The following is a 20,283-nucleotide window of genomic DNA, read 5'->3' as shown; positions in this document are numbered from 1 at the left end:
CCTTGGATGCAAACCGGTGGGATCAATTTGCCTGCTTTTGCCTGTCAGCATGCTGTCTGTCTTAATCACTCAAGAGTCTGTTTGTGGCAAGGGCCTTAGGTAAGGGTATTGCTGTGTTGGTTTCAGGGACTGAATCGCCCCTCAACCCAGACACAAAGGGCTTCTTGGGGCTATTCAGAGTCTTTATTTCCTCTGCAAAGCTGGAGGCTGGGTGCAGCTGCACTAGTTGCCCACAGGTGCTGAGAGGAGCTGGCTCTTCAGAAGAAAAATGGCTGCTTAAGTTTGGAGGGACCTGATGTCTCAATGCTAGATTCCCGATCACCTCTCCCTGTCCTGCTCCCCTCCACAGCCTCTTCGCAATCTCCACAAAACTGAACCTCCACCTGCACCACAGCCTCAGTGAGTGTTTATAATTGAAAGGTCCCATGAACTGGGTTAGCGAATAAAAGAAAGACAAAACAGAGACAAAACAACCGTGCTACTATGAATTTCTCTCCCCCAAGCTCCATGTGACTGGGGCAGCTCTTCAGGCTGCCTTTCTGGGGGCAGCCTCTTATGGCTATGGACTTAGATCTAGATTTCCTGGCCTCCAGCAGCCCTGTGTACCTCCCTTCCACACTCGGGTATTACACATATCCCCAAGGGACCTAGACTTGGTGCAGAACAAGTTCCTTCTTACCATCTCATCTTGGTGATCACGCATCTCTCTTCCCCCAGCCCAGATCCCCAATCCTATCATTCTTCATGCTTCCTCTTCCATTTCCAGCTGAGGCCTGTCTCACCAGCTGTGTCTAGTTTGCCAATTCCCAGTTGATGTTATTCAATTTATTTGATCCTTCTATCCATTCTGTGACAAGGCACAGGACACTTTCTGTCTATTCAGCCTCCATTTTTGCCAATCCCTAGCCATCACCAATGATAAGAATTCTTATGGCAAATTTGGAAACATTCCAAACCAATATTTCATGAAACAAAGTGTAAGAAGTCACCTTCTCATTTCTGAACTACTTTGTGTGACATCTCTGTTTTCTCAGTTCTTAGAGTTTATATCTATTGGTTTCTTTCCAGATAATTTTATATCATATCTTTAAAACAGTCTTGGAATAAAGAAACATATTAGATACATACAGTCATATCAGTTCCTCATCTTTATAATCATATTAAGTTTTTCTCATATACTTGCACTCTAACTTGTCTCTGAAATGCCATTGATTTTTATCTTTATACTAGGGGCCCGGTGCACGAAATTCGTGCACTGTGTGTGTGTGTGGGGGGGGGGGCGGGGGAGTGTCCCTCAGCCCAGCCTGCCCCCTCTCACATACTGGGAGCCCTCAGGCGTTGACCCCTATCACTCTCCAATCGCAGGATCGGCCCCTTGCCCAGGCCTGACGCCTCTGGCCTAGGCATCCGGCCTGGGCAGCGGGGACCCACAGCTGCAGCGGCCCCACGACGGTGGGCTCCGCTTTAGGCCCAGGCAAGGGACCCCTAGCTCCCGGGACTGCCAGCTTCGACCGTGCCCAGCTCCCATCGCTGGCTCCACCCCTACTTCCTGCTATCACTGGCCAGGGTGGAAAAGGCACCTGATTCTCTGATCATGGCTGGGGGGCAGGGCAAAGGCGGCCCCAGGGCCGCCTTTGCCCTGCCCCCCAGCTCTTAGCTCCCCCCTGGGTTTCCGATCACTGTCAGTGGCAGGGGGCTTCTTCCTGCTTTCCCTTTCGCCTCCCTGCATTGTGCCTACATATGCAAATTAGCCGCCATCTTGTTGGCAGTTAACTGCCAATCTTAGTTGGCAGTTAATTTGCATATAGCCCTGATTAGCCAATGAAAAGGGTAGCTCGTACGCCAATTACCATTTTTCTCTTTTATTAGTGTTGATAATCACATAGTTTTTTTTCATATTTCTGCCTTATACCTTGTATGAAGAAAAATGATTTCATCTAAAGACCAAATTCCCAGTGATATACATGAATTAATTCAGGAGCATCTACCTCCTTATAGATAAAAGACTAACTAACCTAACCATGGTTAATACTGCAACACCTATTTACTCTTTGAAGCCAACAACATAAAAGTTGTTCAGATTTTTGCAGAGCACTTAGTCAAAGTGTTTTGTGTCCTCCACTTTGGGTAATCATAGGGAATGCATAACACCATGAAAGTGACTGGTTCCAGGCACCAGCTATGTCAGGTGGAAAGAAGGCATCATTTGCCTTGAAAAAAAAAGCTTGCTGACAATGTATAGGCATTCTTCTAAAACTGGAATGAAGTATACTATTTTGTGTCAGAGATTTAGGTTGTGTTTTGTGTTTCTGAAATCTAGCACTTCTGCCTATTTTGGAAAGAAGAATATTTTACATTAACTGGATTGTGGGAAATTGTTCTCTTGGAATTCCAAACTCAACCTCACTGCCAAATGAGTAACAGCTTGGTTAACAATCCTCCCACTTACTACCTTCCTTTAAAAGGAGTGATCAGAGGGTGATGAGAAGAACAGAAGGGATCATGATTAAGTTGAATTGAAGAACAATTCTTTTTAGTTGCATTGCAATCCTAGTTGTTAGAACCACCATCTTAAAAAGAAAATTCTTGGAAATTCAAATCAAACATTTAATGCACTTAAAGTCTTGCAATGGTGTTTTAAGTATCAATTAGCATATGAAAGGCTTTGTACAGATAGGTAAAATTTCCCTTTTTGAGTGTCAAAATGTAATAATAGCACCTCTTCATCTTTAACTTGAAATCAAAACTATCAGATTTTATTTTATTTTTTTATAATTTAAAGAAGGTAAATTTAGGGGACTAGAAGACTTCTAAATTGGCTTCTACAGATACAATGAGTAAAATGTAATCAGTTTGTTGGGATTTTTATAGAAAAACTAGCGGCCCAGTGCACGAATTCGTGCACCTTGAAAGGAACTATGAGCCATGAGGCTGCGGTGGGCACAGGGGTGGTCTCAGCCCATTGTATGCACCCCCACCCGGCCCCTCCCACCAAGACCCCTGGTCCCTTGTCTGCCGGCAGCCCTGCTCCCACTGCTGCTCCCACATGCTGATGGTGCTGGCCCCACTCGCACCTGCTGATGGCACAGAGTGATTGGGTTGGGTGCCAGCAGTGGATGCAAGCAGGGCTGGTGCTGTCAGCGGGTGCAAGCAGCAGCTGCTGCCCCAATCACCCCTCAGGAGCATGGGAAGATGGAGAAACCCTGAGAGGTGACTGGGGCCAGCAGCTGCCACTCACACCCATTGACAGCACCAAGAATTGGGTCCAGCATCAGGCACCAGAAGTGGGTGTGAGCAAGGACAGGGCTGGCAGCAGGTATGAGTGCCGGGCGGGACCGCGGCACATGTAAGAAAAAAATTTCAGTAACCACCAGAGACTCGCCCCAATGACAGCGACCAGTGTTCCGCCTTGGTCTGGCGTCCCCACTCACCTGCTCCACCATCCTGCTGTGGCCAATGCCTGCCATATTCCGCGCACACCCCCTGGTGGTTAGCACATGTCACAGCGACCGATTGTTTGGTTGTTCCGCCATTCATTCTATTTGCATATTAGGGTTTTATGTATATAGATTCTATTTGTATATAATTTAACTAATCTGTAAATTATAATAAATATATTTGCAATTATTAAAAATATGTATTCAGGCTTTGAGAGCTTTCAGTGGCCATGCCTATTCTGGCCTCTGACTTGCTTCCAGGTGTGATTGACAGGTAAGCACCTTCCTTCATCACTCAGACTTTATTGGGCATGTGTATAAACTGCCTTTGTCTGGACCCTTCCCCTATTGACCAGCAGGGAACAGACTTGGAGAGTGTTAAATGAAGCTTTTTGGCAAGCTGTATAAATGGCATGCCTTTATTATCTGGTCTCCACTTTACTGCTTTCCTGTTAAATAATCACCAGCTTATTACAAAGGCATCACTAGTATACCATTACCTTGTATCAATAATTACTTAAATAAACAATTTTAATTTTTTTCATTTTCTTATCTTGTCTATCCAACTGTATTACAAATTTTTGAATAGCATTTCATATGCTAATTGATACTTAAAATCTGTTGGTTCTTGGACAATGCTAAGCATATTAGAATTGATGTATAGAATAGCTTCTAATTTGAGTAGTTCTAATATTTTGTTATATTTTATTTAATAGATATTCTTTTCTAAACATATTTTAATTCTCTTCCAAATTCTTTTATTTTTACTTAAATACAATTTATTAAATGACATTTTTATAGAATAAAAATAACTCAACTGATTTGCCTAATTATTAGAGTGATTCCTGCTCCCTCCTTTATAGCTCTTGTAAGAGTTTATTAAATTGTATAGGGTTTTTTAAAAAATATATTTCTGCCTTATAACTTGTATGAAAAATTTATTTCACTTAAAGAAACATTTCCATTGATATACATGAGTTAATTCAGAGGTACCTGCCTTCTTATAAATAAAAAGGCTCTTATATCCCAGCATTATAAAAGTATTGACTGGTAAAATATTATTTCTTAATACAAATTTAAGTGGAGGTTTTCTTTATAAAAATTTATTGCCTTTTCCTCTTTATTTCACTTATTATGTTGACATATTTCAGGACAATTTTTTTCAGTTAATTTGAATTAAAGCTGAAGAATAATTTTGTAAGATTTAGCCATTTGTCTTGAAGTTATTTAAGCCTTTAACATATGTGACTTATGACAAATAAACATTACTAAAATTAAATTAAATTACATAAGATATAATTTATAAATCACTGTTGGAAATGCAATTTTATTGATTTTGTTTTTATAATTATTTTCTAAAATTTTCAGTATATATTCAGAAACTAGTTTGATACTAAAAAAGTATTTTTTGAATCAGCTTTATAAAAAGTAAATTCTCTTTACCTTATAAACATTGATTTTTTTTCATAAAAGCTAAATCAATAAGAGTCCATGCTTACAATTGGTTTTAATTTTTATTTTGTTTTTATCTTCATGAAACATATGCAATTAAATAAATCTATAATAAATGGGAAACAAGGAGCAAAAACAGCAAATCAGAAAGTAAATAAAAGTACCTTTAGAAAAGCTCTACGAAACACTTTCCCAAGTGGTACTTCTAATTATTTTCAAGCGATCAAAGTTAATTTTTTTTTAATTGTTGTAAACAATTTGATAAAAATAACATGTGTTTTCATTAAATTAGTATTGATACACTGAAATACTTATAGCATATGGCATTTCCTTTATTTCTGAAGTTTCCTATCATATGTGAGGGGTGTTTTGGTTTTTTTTTTAAATGTTTTTGTTGAATTTTAGAGAGAAGAAGGGAGAGGAATAGAGAGAAACATGGATGAAGGAGGAACATCACTGCTGGCTGCCTCCTGCATGCTTCCCCCTCCTGGAGATGCCGCCCATAGCTGGGGCATGTACCCGGACCAGGAATTGAACTGGCGACCTCTTGGTTCCTGGGGACGCTGAACTGTTGAGCCATACTGGCCGGGCTATATGAAAGTTCTACTAATCCCATGCCGAAAGGCTGATGGGTAAAATGTAACCCATTTAACCATCTGAATCAAATTACTTAGTCTAATAATGACTTCTGTGTATTTGGCATATTGGTCTTTATGTGCCAGGTTTATGTTTCCAGTCATCAAACCAACTTTAATCAGATAGTGGTGAAACATTTTTTCAAGTTTACTTGATTCTAAATTATGGATTTGAACACAATAGATGCTCATTTTACTTTCACTTGGGCAATGTTTGACCCTTTCAAATGATTCCCCATGTTCTAGTATAGCACGGCTGCAGTGTGGTTCTCTGTAGTGTAGGGGGCTGAGACATGTGTGTTCTGTCTGGACTGCTGTGTGCACTGACAGCAACCAGTTTATCAGCCAAAAGTTGGATGCTTGGATATTGTATAGCTAAGAAAGGAAGGTAAATGTGCCAGTGGACTACTTGACAAAAACTGAAGTAGCAATAGAGCCCTGTGGACAGATGCATTTTTTCCCCAGTTCCCCCGCTTTTAATGTAGAACTGGGAAGTTTTCCAAAATATGGTTCAGGAAACAAGGTGTTAAAACTATCTCACTGAGCAGGAATCTTCACTTTGAAATGCTGCCATCAGTCCCATCAAAATTGGCTTCTAATACAGATGGCTATTTCATTTAAAATAAAGAAGGAAAATAAAGAGAAATACCATTTGAGTTATTTGGGTCAATATTTTAGTTTACAAAAATATATTTACATGCATTTACTCAGCTGCTAACATTGAGTACTTTCTACTAGGAACTATAGATGCAGGAATTAATAAGCAAATAAACATGAACCACCAAGTATTATGTAATGTGAACATATGCACTAAGTTTTCACACTTGGGATAATTATCACCAAGTGATATATAAAGCTGATCTTAACTGTTTGACATTATTCCCTTCTGGTCCAATTAGAAATTTCATACATTGGTTTTATGAAATACTACCCCAAATAACCATGCAGGTGTTAGGCACTTGGCAGCTTCTGCTAATATTTTGTAGTTGAGATACAATGTTCTAATTTACAACTGCAATTATTATGTTCTCATCATGGCTATGTCTGCTTGGGAACTGGGGAGAAGGCAGCCATTGGAAAATAGAATATTTGACTTAGTTATTATATGAAATATGCTAATAACTCCTGTGTACTATTGACATAAATCCTATACAAGCCATATGTTTTTTTGTCAAACAACCTAAAGTAGATTCTCAAAGTGGCATCAGAATCACCTATGTGATTGTTAAAAACACTGAAATACAGAACAGCACACATCGGGACCAAGTAAATTGACATTTTGGGCGTAGTTGTTGGAAACCTTCATTTTGAAGAATATCTTGAGTATTTCTGTACTAAATAGAAATTTAGTATAATAGCAGAGAGTTATATGAGGTCATTTAACTGTTTTAATTAACTTTTATATTTCTACTTCTAATTTGAACCAAGAACATTCATTAACTGTCACAGAATTTGTCTCCTGTATCAGAACAGAATTTATGTAACAGATTTCTTTCTATGTATAGGTAAATTGATCAGCTGTTTGAGAATAGATGGGGAAGGATGGGATGATAAGAAAAGGAGGTGATTAAAATTCAGATTACATAGTGCCTGGGTGGAAAGATGCCATTTCTGCAGCATAAAACTGGTGCTGATGGGCTAGTCTCTGGAACTCCTGAAAGGGCTTCCTGAGAACATGTGCAGAGTTGCAAGAAATATGTTTCCTTTGCCAAGTAGTTTAAGAGATTCTCTGTAAAGCATATGTATGCCTATCATTGAGCTACTGGATTTCCTGTATTAGGATATGAAATGGGTGAAGCTATTAACATATTCTGACTGCCTGAATCTAACTATGAAAGTGAGGATTTGCAAATGAACAGTAAGCCGTGGGTAATTTCAGGTGAAGATTTTTTTTTATATGCACACTTCTCTAATTACCAGTTTTATATTCAAACTGAAATGCAATTTCCAAGTATATTTTACTCTAATGACATCAAGATTAATTTTTCACTCAAGAAAAATCAGTTGGTTGAATTTCGCATAATTTTAAGAGCATTTCTAAGACTGAAGCAAAGACAGAAATCAGTACCCCTTTCTCCCAGACCACCACCCTGAAGCATGCAATCATGCGAATCTGAATGTTGGGAAGTCTAAATTGAGACGAGAGCAGATATCAGCATCTTTCTTGGAAGTGGTACTCCTGAAACCACCTACGCCCTTCTGCATGCACAAACCAGGACATATAAGGAATTAAAATTCATAAGGAACTCCTGAGTAAAAGAGGATAATAATTTATAGATACATCTTCTGCAGCATCTGATTTGAAGCTTTGCTGACTCCAGAGTGGAGTTTACTCTACTTGAGAGTTGGAGCATGAAAACTTCTAAGAATTCTTTCTTTCCATGTTGAAGAAGAGTGGTGCCCACCTCTCCCGGCCACAAGCTCTGTCTTCCACTTGCTGCCCCTCTTGATGCCCAGCTTTTGGCCATACTCTTCTCCATACCAGACCAGCAGCTCACAGCCCGTCCTCACGACCCGGCAGGTTCGGTAGAAAATCTGCCTGTGATATTGAAAGGCCACCAGGTTCTGTTCTTGGTCATCCCGGGCGCAGTTCACATACCTGGCGTTGAGGCAGATGAAAGGAAAGAAAACCACAGGCGATGAGTTTCCACTACCTGTCATATTCGTGCCCAGCTCCTCACTGAAGCTTAAGGCCCTCAGCACTGATGGCACCCACACCCATGCTCCTGGGGAAACTTCTGTTCAATGTCCAAGCCTCTGTCACAATGTCATGTGAATTCCTGTCTCTAAGTCCTGCTCACAGTGCTCATCCTGCCTAATGCCATTTCCAAAGCCTCATTGCAGACTTCCCCATCAAACCTGGTGACCTCTAGCTTCTCTAAGCTGTAAGTCAGGTTCTGTGTTACACCACAGAACTCGGGGCTTAATCTAGGACTCACATCATTCAACACTCAGTCCAAGTCTACCTTCTCTTCAGAGGCCTTTGTCGAGTCTCCCCACACTTTATTGAAGGCATCATTCAGTTGCCTCCCCCAGGTTCCCACAGAAACGTGGAGGTCTCTCTGTCTTAGAAAAATAACACAGAACAATAGTAGTTTATTCATAATCTGTCTCCCCTGACACAAGAGAGCCCCTCAGGAAAGGGCCATGAGCACTATTACTCTGCAGGCTCCAACACCCAGTTGTAGTTAGAACTGAGTCTGGGATGATGTGCTGCCCTCACAGGTTTAGACTATCCTTAGTTCAAGGCTATCTGGGCACTGGGCACTTCTTGAAAAATAGGAAAATTAGAGTTAAATGTTTATGAAATAAAATGTTTCATGTCCGTCTGCAGTAAGTCCTCCCTAGGGTCATGGATTGTGTAATCTGTGTAAGTAATGGATTCCTTCCTCTAAACTGGAACATAGTAGGTGTTTAACTAATGTCCATTAGATAAATCACAGAGTAATACAGGGTCCTCAAGGTTTTCCCAGTCAGTGCCCAAACCAGAGACTTCTATTTTGAGGACATATGCTATACTTTTACCTCCTTTTTTCCTAAGTGTCTCTAGATGTTAAAGATCACTGTATGGAGAAAAAAGGGGAACAGAGAACTGAGGGAGACCATTAGGGAGGCATGATGGGAAGGACAGACATGTGGGTTGTGAGGCATGAGTATCCACTCTGGCACCCAGAAGCCTAGTGACCTTACCTCATCCAGTTGGCCTGAGATGTATCCTTTCCATCCACATACTCATAGCAGTTTCTCCCTTTGGTGATCTGCATTTCAGGAAAAGAAGTTAAAGGCCGTGTTGTGTGTGTGTGTGTGTGTGTGTGTGTGTGTGTGTGGTTGTGTGTATATAATAGAAGAATTACTTTATTCTACTGTCATCAAATCTCTTTCAGCCTGCATGGTGATTCAACTGCCAATGGTGATCACAGGATATTTTTCTTACTCATCATCTACACGTCGGAATTGATTTGTCCACTAAGCAGGAGCCCCCAAGGGAGGAGTCTGTACCACTTTGCTCCCATTTACCCTCTGATCCTTAGAGAGGAGCTCCATGTTCATGCAAAGTCCGCCCAGTACACAGAGCTAACTAACCATATGGTCCCCATCCATGTCCTAGCATGTAGAAGGTGGGGGCCCCCCAAGCCACAGGAGGGATGGGGAAGCCAGAGGACAGGGAAGAGGTAAAGTTCTCACCAGCCAGGAGTAGCCGTTGTTGGCTGTGGCTTCATCTTCTGTGATCTGACCCTCATAAGGGCCAAAGTGCAGGCCCTCGGGCAGATCACATTCCTCATTCCACACTCCAAGCCCAGCCTCAGGGATGCCTGATGGTCCGATTCTCAACCCAGGGGGCAGAGTGAGGGCTGAGCGGTTGGCATGCCCCTTGTCCACGGCACTGTCTTTTACAAACGTAGGAGGCCCATGCACAGCACAGCTGTCAATGAAGAAGTTCTGACACTTCTCACAATCTGGAGGCAAGAGCAACAGGGAAGAGGGAGGGTGCAGTGCATGTTCCTGGACATGAAGAGCTTCCGAAAGAGCTCACATCAGTGAGCCTCAATCCTGTACTCCCGGTCACGAGAGGAAGGGAATGATTTGGGCACCCAAAGACCAAGTGAAATTCTTGCATCAAGACATAACATGCTCCTTGGTGAGGGTGAGCTTACATAGGTAGTCATCGTCCTGGGGCTCGCTGACCTCTTGGTAGACACAAGACTTCCTCTCTCGTAGGCTATACATCTTCACTTCGATCTCCTTTCTCCTGAGGTCTACATGGGAGAAGGGCAGGTGACTGAGGGGATGAGGTCTGGAACATTAGTCCCTATCTTATCAGAAAACACACAATGTCCTACCATCAAATGATCGCCTGTTCTATTATAGTATGTGGTATTTTCCTCCATTAACTAAAAGACTAGCACTCCACACTGACTATTGGTGGCTGATTCAATTTTAGTTTCTAGATGATCCCATTATGAGGTTCAACCTCCCAAGCTTTGGTCACTCATAAAGTATGTATTGAGGGAACATTATGCGTTAGGCACTGAGTAAAGACCTGGGCACACAACACCAAGAGAATATGGTTGCTATTATCACAGATGGATTTATTGGACAACTTGCATGTGTCAATTGTTTAAGGTTTAATTTAATGCTATCAAACTATATGTGGCCCATGTTTCCTTATGTTCACTTTACACATTAGCATTCAGGAGCTCAGAGAGTTGGTAAGATTAGCTCAAAGCTTCAGCGCTAACTCCAGTTTCAAATCCAGGCCTATGCAAAGTCCACCCCACATACCTAGGCTATACTGATTAGCCTTTCTAGAAGAATTAGTGAAACTGAAATCTCCAAATTATGTAACTTACCCAATTTCGATCTAGGGTGCTGTCCACAGGGACTTGCTTCTCCAGGAGGGGGCACTGGTTTCTGAGTCTGCTCTGAGCCACTGGTGGTCAACAAATTTGCTGTTCCTGACAATTCCTTCAAAGTAGACTCATTACTTAATGACGTCCTGGACTTTGCCTTCAATGTGGAAGTCCCATATTAAAAGGTAACATGCATTTATTTAATTATGTAGGGTTTATGATGTATTTTCACATACATGACTTCAATGAACACTTCAACAACTCTGAAATACCTGGGAAGTATGAATATTAGAGGAAAAAGAAATGGCCAATGTGGGTTGTGAATTGAAGACTAGAACCCATGCCTTAAGGATCTTTTTTTTTTATAGAACAGTGAGAGTGAAAGATACTGGTAAGAAAATAAGTCATAGTTGGGCCCTAACCAGTGTAGCTCAGCTGATAGAGTGTCAGCCTGCGGATTGAAGGGTCCTTAGTTCTATTCCGATCAAGGGCCAGTGACTTGGTTGCTGGATCCTCCTCCCTGGCCCATGCCCTGGTCTGGACTTATGCAGGAGGCAACCAATCAATGTGTCTCTCACATTGATATTTCTCTCTGTCTCTCCCTCTCTCTTCTATTCTCCCTAAAAATCAATGAGAAAATATCCTTGGGTGAGGATTAAGAATAAAAAAGAAAGAAAGAAAAATAGTTGGCAGAGCCCTGGCTGGTGTAGCTCAGTTGGTTGAACTGAAGGGTTGCCGGTTCCATTCCCGGTCATGGTACATGTCCTGGTTATGGGTTAGATCCCAGGTGGGGCTCTGTGTAGGAGGCAACCGATCCATGTTTTTCTCTCTCACTGATGCTTCTCTCCCTCTCCCTTCCTCTTTCTCTCTAAAATCAATAAAAACATATATTTTTCAAAAGAAATGGCTGGCAGAAACCTATCATGAAAATAAGGAAAATTATGCTAAAACTAGAGACCCAGTGCACGAATTCATGCACCAGCAGGGTCCCTCATCCTGGCCTGTGGGATCAGGCCAAAACTGGCTCTCCGACATTCCCCGAGAGGTCCTGGATTGCGAGAAGGCACAGGCTAGGCTGAGGGATCCCACTGGGGCACAATCGGGGCTGGGGAGGGACGCGGGAGGTTGGCCAGCTGGGGAGGAACCGCAGGAGGACTCCAGGGTGTGTCCGGCCATCTCGCTCAGTCCTGATCAGCTGGACCCCAGCAGCAAGCTAACCTATAGGTCAGAGCGTCTTCCTCCTGGTGATCAGTGCACGTCATAGCAACTGGTCTACCGGTTGACTGTCTGCACCTTGGTGGTCAGTGCACATCATAGCGAGCAGTTAGTGGCATTAGCATGTCATCATCATATTATGCTTTGATTGGTTGAACGGGTGACTGGACACTTAGCATATTATATAGGATGTGCAAATTAGTATATCACGGAAAGAATATTTGTAATTAGAGTAGTTGGATCCCACCAATTCTGTTTGAATAAGGTTGTGCTCCTAGCTAGTTCTCTTCATTTTCCCTGACCTATAACATGCTAATTCTTAATGTTATAATGAACATAACATATAACGGTGTTCACCAAAGTGTTCTGTGAGCTCTTTGGTAAAGTGTGAATGTCAAATTACAGTCCTGCTATCAATGTACCTCTCAGTCGTCTCTGTATTTGAAATCACATGTAAATTATCTTCATTATTTTTTGACCCTATTCTAGTTTAATTTGTAAATTTTAAAGCACTCTTTCAGCCAACATTCAGGGGCCCTCAGGGACCCTGAGCTGGGCCTGGGACTTCTGGAAGAGAAAAATCTGCTGTGAACCAAAGAGCTCACAATGCAGACATAGGCAGGCGGAGCAAATGATTCAAACAAGATGACACTGGCCTAATTAGAGCTCAGAGAAAGAAGCCATGCTTCTTACTGGAATGAGTATTCAAAACCAGTTCCAGATGGATGAGCTTCTATTGAATAGTGTGTCATCTCTATGAAGTTCTTAAGTCACTTTATTTATTGTTTCTCAATTGTCAAACCTGAAGCTCCCCAGAGTTGAGAGATGCTTTCTTTTATTTGACCAGGAGGCTCTGATGCTGGGGTTCCTATGTCCTTCTTCATGGGGGACCATTCACTGTGCAAACTGCCTATATGTCAGTAAGCTTCCGCGAGTCGGAAGTCTTAGTGCATCTCTCACGGCAGCATAGTGTTTGGAATCATCAGTCAGTGAAAGATGTAATCATGTATGGATAAGACAGTGGAAACTGCATAAAAGTATGGAAATTTTAATGAGCTTGTAAGTGGTTTAGAGATGAAGCTATGGATTAGAGTGCATGCCCACCAATACTGTGATCTCAGACATATAATCAAACACTTGTATATGTCTGAAACCTCAGTTTCCTCATCAGAAACGGTGATAGTTATAGTACCTACCTCATAGGGTTGTGGTAAGGTTTAAGTGAGTTTATTCACGTAGAATTCTTAGAGTCTGAAGCATTGTGAAGATAAAACCCGTGGCAGCTACTATTGTAGCTGATGTTATTAACGACTGAGATGATATTGGGCATTTTGTTGAAGAGGTCAGGAAAGAAAGGTGGCAGTTTCTAGGCTGCACTCTGATTTTTTCTCCTCTTCCCTGCATTTGCATCCAGGAGGAAGAATTTCTTTTCAACAGGATTTGGGGAATACTCACCTTCTGATGTTTATTCTGTTCCACTCTGAAGGCCACCCAAGAAGGTTTAGCTAAAAGATGGTGAGAAATCAATAATACATATAAGTTCAGAGAGGAAGGGAGAGGGCGAGGGAGAGAGAGAGAAACATCAATGATGATAGAGAATCATGGATTAGCTGTCTCCTGAACACCCCACAGCAGGGATCGAGCGCACAACCTGGGCATGTCCCCTGACTGGGAATCGAACTGCGACTTCGTGGTTCATAGGTCGATGCTCAATCTCTGAGCCACGCCTGCCGGGTCAGAAATCATGTTTGGTTGGTAATTATTTCAAAATCTGGGGATTCTTATTTTTTCAGAATTCTGAATCAGAGAGTGATCTAAGGACAGACCAAGGATGATTGGAAATGTTTTTTGATGTTTCATTAGGCTTATGCTTTTATTAGGAGCATCCGCTAATTTTCTTAAAATGTTTAAAAATAGACAAAACCCCATCTGTACTTCATCCTCTGTTCAATATATATATATATATTTAAATTGGCCTAGCCGTGGCTGGGCGGCTCAGTTGGTTGGAGTATTGTCTTGTACACCACAAGGTTTCAGGTTTGATCTGTATTGGGGTGTACACGGGAGGCAACGGATAAATGTTCCTCTCTCACATTGATGTTTCTGTCTCCCTTTCTGTCTCTCTCCTTTCCTCTCTCTAAATTCAATGAATATCCTTGGGTGAGGATTTAAAAAATAAAATTGCCCTAAACAGCAAAAAAAAAAAAAAAAATTGGCCTTTCATGACACACATATAATGACAGTCACATAACTGCAAAGAATCTCTACTCTGCAACCTGGCCCTTTCTCCTCTCTGCCTTCTGTCTTCACACTGGCCTTGTCCAGTCCAATGGCACCAGGACCACCTTGCCTCCTTTCTTTCTTATCCTTCCTCCTTTGCACATGTGGACTGTGCCACCTTTCCTAATCACTAGATTCTGATCAGCATCACACAGTCTTAGGAACAAAGACTCAGGTCTAGTCACCACAGAAACACAGTTTCGGGCAAGTTAGAGATAACGTCGTGACTTCAGCTATGTTCCAACCTCTGACCCATGGAACTACAGACCCTACCAACCCGACTTTCATGAAACCTGGCAGATGATGCCATGGCTGACATGGAACCTGATACAACAGTGAACTACTTCCTACCCTGGCCCACAACCCAACCCCCTAACTACCATGAGTAATAATTTTCCCATATGTCCCCATGCAGGTCTTAGAGCACTGCTCACCCGTCAGACCTTCCTCCTTCTATGTGATGACAACTCTTCTGAATTAGTTATTTTTTACTCACTTTTATATTTTTGTATACTTGTTTGTTAATGTTCTATATCTATATAATTATATTATTATTCTTTATTTTATTTTATTTTATTTTTTGTTGATCTGTTTCTTATCAGTTTGTAAGTACTAGGTGAATTAGGTTATTACATTTGTTCCTCTTTTTTTCCCCCATAACTCCCCTCTTCCCAGTTCCCACCCCACCCTCCGCCCTCACTCCCCACCCACTGTTCTCATCCATAGGTGCACGTTTTTTGTCCAGTTTCTTCCCGCATCTCCCACGCCCCTTTCCCCCCAAGAATAGTCAGTCCCTTCTCTTTCTATGTCCCTGATTCTATTGTGATCACCAGATTATTTGTTCACTTGATTCTTAGATTCACTTGTTGATAGATGCATGTTTGTTGTTCATAATTTGTATCTTTACCTTTTTTCTTCTTCTTCCTCTTCTTAAAGGATACCTTTCAGCATTTCATATAATACTGGTTTGGTGGTGATGAACTCCTTTAGCTTTTCCTTATCTGTGAAGCTCTTTATCTGACCTTCAGTTCTGAATGATAGCTTTGCTGGATAAAGTAATCTTGGTTGTAGGTACTTGGTATTCATCACTTTGAATATTTCTTGCCATTCCCTTCTGGCCTGCAAAGTTTCTGTTGAGAAATGAGCTGACAGCTGTATGGGTATTCCCTTGTAGGTAACTGAGTTTCTTTCTCTTGCTGCTTTTAGGATTTTCTCTTTGTCTTTTGCTCTTGGCATTTTAATTATGATGTGTCTTGGTGTGGCTCTCTTTGGATTCCTTTTGTTTGGGTTCTCTGCGCTTCCTGGACCTGTAAGTCTATTTCTTTCACCAGGTGGGGGAAGTTTTCTGTCCTTATTTCTTCAAATAGGTTTTCAATATCTTGCTCTCTCTCATCTTCTGGCACCCCTATAATTCTGATGTTGGTACGCTTGAAGCTGTCCCAGAGGCTCCTTACACTATCTTCATATTTTCAGATTCTTTTTTCGCTTTGCTTTTCCAGTTGTGTGTTTTTTGCTTCTTCGCATTTCGAATCTTTGACTTGATTCTTGCGCTCCTCTGGTCTGCTGTGGGGTGTCTGTACAATATTCTTTATTTCAGTCAGTGTATGCTTAATTTCTAGTTGGTTCTTTATCACAATATCGACGATCTCATTAGATTTCTTGAGAATCTCACTACATTTATCAGCGGTCTCACCAGTCTTTCCGAGGGCCTTACTCAGTTTATCGGCAGCTTCTAGACAGTTCTTGAGAGACCTTAAAAGTGTGGTTTTGAGCTCTATATCTTCCATTTCTGACATTTGCATCCTGTTTCTTTGTCTCCGCATTTTTTTATCTTTTCTTGGTGCACCCCCTAGTGGTCTTTGTGCGCAGTCTTGTTGTAGTTAAGCCTTGATTGTTGTCGGTTGGCAATAACGGGGGTGATTTGACCTCCAGGCTAACTGGCTATGAGAGTCAGCTGTGTCTGCACTGGGAGACCTTCTGTGCTGGATCTCTAGGGCGGTGCTAATCTAGCGTTTGCCTGAGGCTATGCGGCAAATGGCTCTGCGCAGGGCTTGGGCGGGGCGGGTCCCCGGGGATCTACAGGGCGGGCTGCAGCGCGCAGTTATGGCTGCTCTCAGTTCCGTCCCTAGGGGCTCTGCCTCACAGACTCCCAGCAACTGCTGCAAACCTCGGAGAGAAAGCTGCCTTCGAGTTCCGACCGAAGCCAGACAGTCCCGCTTCTCCTGTTTGAATCTGGGTCCCTAGAGACTCGCCCGGATCTGGAGCTCAGAGTCAGAAACTCCCTCCCGATTGAAAACAACAACCGCACACTCCGAACCTGAGTATTTCACTTCAGCACTGGGCCTCCTCTGAGTCTGGGTATGATATTCTCTTTCCTCCTAGTTGTAGAATTTCCACTCAGCTAGCCTTCCTGTGGTTCTGGATGATGTCCGTTCTGTCTTTTAGGTGTACCCTTGAATTGGTTGTTCGAGGCAGCAATCTCCTGCGTTAACCTATGCCGCCATCTTGGTTTCCAGGCTTTATTTTATTTTTTTCCATCACCATTTATCGCCCTCTACTATTATTTTTTAATCCTCACGTGAGAATATATGTTTATTGATTTTAGAGAGAGAGGAAGAGAAAGAAAGAGAGGGAAACATAGATATGAGAGAGAAACATCGATCACTTGTAGCCCATACACACCCCTACTGGGGGTGGAACCCAAAAATGTTTGGTGTATGGGAGGATGCTCCAACCAACTGAGGCACCAAGCAATGGCTATTTATTTATTTTTATTTTGAAAGAATGTTTATTAAAGCTGGGGACAGTGAAACAAGGAAGGACTTAGGATAGAAGCAGCAGCAGGAGAGCGCCTAGGCTGGGCTGCTGTGTTGCTCTAGAAAGGTTAAAGGAAAGAATTCAGGCTAGGCGGGCTGCTTTGGCTCATTGGAAAGTCATAGCAAAGGGGCCTTGGAGCCAGGTTCAGGGGGTTAGCCTGAATGACCTGCCACTGCCCATACTCCCTGGTGCAAGTCTCCTGGGTCTCTTAGTTTAGGAGATGCACACCTAGTGGGGGGGAGTAGAGGGGAAAGGGTGAGGGGTGTGTGTGCTCCCAGAGAGAGAACAGCTTAAGAAAATTATATATATATATATATATATATATATATATATATATATATATATATACCCTATCTAATAAAAGAGAAACATGGTAATTGGCATACGACCACTACCCTTCCCATTGGCTAATCAGGGCAATTTGCCAATTAACTGCCAGCCAAGATGGCAGCCGGCAGCCAGGCAGCTTGAAACTAACATGAGGCTTGCTTGCTTCAGTGACAGAGGACTCCAAAATTCCCTGCCTGCCGCTGCAGGCCTCTGACCTGCAACTCTAAGCAACTATGTAACAAATATAGAAGCTAAACAAAACCCCAGAAACCTGCTTTAGTCCTGGGCTTCAGCCAGCAGGATCACAGCATTGTAAGCAAAGGCCAGAAACCTACTTTCAGCAGTGGAGGCCTAAGAGCTGGAGCCAAACCTCAGAGCTAAAGCTGGCCCAGAATAAAAAAAAAAAAAGAAAAGAAAAAAAGGAGTGGTTGGGAGCTTCAGTCACCCCCAGCCTGAAAACAGCCCTCAGCCCCTCACCCAGACTGGCCAGGCACCCCAGTGGGGACCCCCACCCTGATCCAGGACACCCTTCAGGGCAAACCAGCCAGCCCCACCCATGCACCAGGCCTCTATCCTATATAGTAAAAGGGTAATATGCCTCCCGGCACCGGGATCAGTGAGACGGGGGCAGCGCCCAAACCCACTGATCACCCTGCGGCTCTGTGTGTGACAGGGGCCGGGGCCACAACCCCCCAGCCTCCACATGGGCCCTGCTCTGTGTGTGACGGCGTAGAGCCATAACCTCCCCATCGGCCCTGCCCTGAGTGTGAGAGTGGCGGCGCCCCAACACCCTGATCAGCCCTGCTCTGTGGGTGATAGAGGGCCGCACCCCAAACCCCTGATGGGCCCTGCTCTGGGAATGACAGGGGGCAGCGCCCCAACCCCCTGATTGGCCCTGCTCTGTGTGTAACAGGGTACAGAGCCCCAACCCCCCTGATAGGCCCTGCTCTGTGAGTGACAGGGGGCAGCGCCCCAACCCCCTGATTGGCCCTGCTCTGTGTGTAACAGGGTAAAGAGCCCCAACCCCCCTGATAGGCCCTGCTCTGTGAGTGACAGGGGGCGGCACCGCAACTCCCCAATCAGCCCTGCTCTGAGCCCAACCAGGGTCTGCACCTAGGGATTGGGACTGCCCTCTGCCACCCGGGAGCAGGCCTAAGCCAGCAGGACGTTATCTCCCAAGGCGTCCCAGACTGTGAGAGGGCACAGGCCGGGCTGAGGGACCCCCCCCCCCCAATGCACAAATTTTTGTGCACCGGGCCTCTAGTATATATATACTAGAGCACCATTGCAGGAAATTTATAAATTTATGTACCAGGAATGGCGGCGGGGGGGCAGGGGGGGGGAGGGGGATTCCTCACCCCGGCCTGTGCCCTCTGCGCCTCTGACAGTCTGGGAGCCCTGCGATCCATCGCCTTCAGATGGAGGACTGGTTCAGCAGCCCCAGCTGTGCATTGGTGGCCTGGGACTCCCTCTTTGGAGTGACGGGGAGCCCCCATTGATCACCCAGTGGCTAGTGGCTAGTGGCCTGGGCCTTTCTCTGCAGGGCATCATGGGGGATGGTGGGGCCGGACCAATTGTGTTTTACAGGCCTTGGCTGGCCTGACGCCAGTGGGTGTCAGAGCCTGGTCATCTGGCCAGTCCTTCAGCTGGTCCTCCCTGGATTTGCATATTATGGTTTTATTATTGTAGATTTGGGGGGTGGGTCTGGGTGAAGGTGAGAAAAGGGGGAGAAATGGGGGAACTTCTGTGATAGTGTCAACACTAAATCTGTATATAATTATTGTTACACATTGAAAGAGGTTCTCTGACCCTGGCCAGTGTGGCTAAGTGGTTGAGCCTCGACCTATGAACCGTGAGGTGGGGGGCCGGCAGGAGGCAGCGATGGAGGTTCCTCTCTCTCTCACTCTCTCTCTCTCTCTCTGTAAAATAAATGATTCATAAAAAGGGGTTTATGTGAACAGCCCCTGGTGTGTAACTGCTCTGCCTCTTGCTCCTCCCCGGTAACTCCTGAGAGCCCGCCCGACCAACACCTGGTCGGGGTCAGGCAGCTGCACGCCCTCCGCCCGCACCTCGCGGCCTCGGGGTCCACTCTTCATCCGAGTCCTCGGAGTCCTCCGCCCCGTGCCTGGCTGTTCTGCCGCGGCGACTCATGAAGGCGGGTCGAGGGGCCCTGAGACCTGGAAGGAGAGAAAGAAAGAGTCTGTCCTGCGGGCGAAGAGCTGAGGGATGAACAGCAGAGCCAGCGCCGAGCGGGGCGGAGCCGGGGCCCTGGACGGAGCCCCCCAACCCCCCGCGGCCCCGCCACCCCCTCCCGGTCACCAATGCTGAGGAGCGCCTCCTAGTTGCTCTTCACGTTCCGGTGCCGGGCTCGCTCCCAGGCGCCCATCTGCGCCCACTCCTCCCGGGAGAAGTAGTGGGCCCACTCCTCCCGGGAGAAGTAGATGGACACGTCCCTGCAGGCGGCCCTGGGCTGGAGGAGAGACCGTCCGTCCGTCCGCCCCGGCCCGAGGGGGGGCGCCCCGCCTCCACCCCGTCCCCACCCCCGTCCCCACCTCCACCCCCGTGGACCCCCTCACCTTGGTTCTGTGCCCTGCTCTCCCCGCCTCCTCTCGGGCCGCTCCTGGGGGTCCCTGTCGGGGTTTATGGTGCCGCCAGCCCAGTCCCAGCAGGAGGCCGCAGTGCCTGTGTGAGGAGGAGGCGCTGACGAACCCGCTCCCGCCTCAGGACAGACTGGGACCGGGACCAGGTGGCCAGGGCCACAGCCAT

General features: G+C 44.6%; 1 pseudogene; it reads right to left on the bottom strand.

The window, feature by feature from the left end:
* The window catches only part of LOC132225598 (histone-lysine N-methyltransferase PRDM7-like), a 542,611-nt pseudogene extending 522,328 nt beyond the window's left edge, over positions 1-20,283 (bottom strand).

This window comes from Myotis daubentonii, chromosome Y (assembly GCF_963259705.1).
Source record: "Myotis daubentonii chromosome Y, mMyoDau2.1, whole genome shotgun sequence".
Lineage (NCBI taxonomy): Eukaryota > Metazoa > Chordata > Mammalia > Chiroptera > Vespertilionidae > Myotis > Myotis daubentonii.
This window is presented reverse-complemented; position numbering and strand designations above follow the sequence as displayed.